Consider the following 1,547-nt stretch of genomic DNA (forward strand, 5'->3'; position numbering starts at 1 on the left):
ATATTTTAAGATGTCCTCATGTCGCACAAATGAAGCTGAATAGGTGGTAATGTGATTGCATATTAAGATATTTTATTAGAAATTACCTCCTTTTTATCTTTTTTATTAAAATCACTGTATTACATAGCTTATTAAGAATATACATGTAGCTAGGTTATGGCATGTATGAATTTTATTTCAGGATAGTAAGGAGGGCCCGGGTATGACAGGTCATTACCCATTACTGGAATAGAATGGTACATTAGATTCTACCAGGACACACGGAGAGGAACCAGTAGAAAAAAGAAAATAAACTTTGGTGGAAAAGTCAAAAAATGTAGAAGAAAAACCAAACATACTGCCAACGTCTCTGTCTCCTCCTGTCTTACCTCTCTAAATCCCTCAGAGAAACAGACATTGGATTTTTAACTGCTTTGAGTTTTTTCCAACTTAATTTTTTTCCCTTAAGCTTTTGAAAACTAATTACATCATTGGATGCTGAATTTATTTCTTTGCATTAATGAAAGTTGTGTTTGTTGCAGAAGTCCTGACAGATCATAAATAGAGAAGCGATTCAAGCCCTGAGGCTGCTTGCCATTTATTAATAATACGCACACTTCCATCCGCCTGAGCAATGATAATGTTGATTAGGCTTTAAAACAATCTACCTCTGATTGAACGCATTGTCTTGCCAAGTAAAGGACAGACCTAGACCCGGAAGATATCCAAACACAGTCATTGTAGCTCACATTCTAGGCGGTTAAGCAATTTGTCTGGCAGTTAACTTTCTATATGGTTCTTTGAATGGCCAGTTGCATAGCACACAGCCCTTGGGTCCCATCCATGATTGTAGGTGCTATCAGACTGTCACAGGAAACGGGGCAAAGATGGATGGATGGTGGTAACAAAAAGAGATGGCAAGAAGGACAGCAATAAGACTGAGTGCGTTATCAACTGCTGTGCAATAAATTCCCCGTAAAAGTGGTTTAAGACAACAGACAGTTTAAGTATATCTGGTAATAAGGAGGTCAAGGACTCAGGAAGGGTGCAGCTAGGCAATTCTGCTGCTTTAGTGGGGTTGTTCAGGGGCGTCCAGTTGGAGAATGAGCAGGTTTGGAAAGTTCATGGCGATTTCATTTAGATACTCAGTTTCTTGTCAAGTCTTGGGTGAGCTCCTTATTCCCCCATTACTCTATTTTCCACAGACAATTGGGCTGTTTATATCCTGGGTCAAGGCGGCGAGTATTCGCTGAGATGTGAAGTGAAGGCAGCAAGCAAACTCTTGCTCAGAAACTAGTGCCTGTTGCTTCTGTTGCATCCAGTGGGTTAACACAGCCACAGCTTCAGAAGGAACAAACACAGCTCTCACCTTCCAGTGGGGAAGGATATGAAGGATCTCTGGCTATCTTTAACTGGCTGCGCCAGGTTTAAAGAAAACGAACACAAGAAGGTAGAGGGAGGACGCAAAGTGCTATGTCCATGTAGGCAAGAGATGGAGGGAAGAAATGGCCCTATCCTATAGCCATACTGATGAATATCTTGCACATCACCATAGAACCTTCATCTGG

Source organism: Microtus ochrogaster, linkage group LG4, assembly GCF_000317375.1.
Source record: "Microtus ochrogaster isolate Prairie Vole_2 linkage group LG4, MicOch1.0, whole genome shotgun sequence".
Taxonomy (NCBI): Eukaryota; Metazoa; Chordata; class Mammalia; order Rodentia; family Cricetidae; genus Microtus; species Microtus ochrogaster.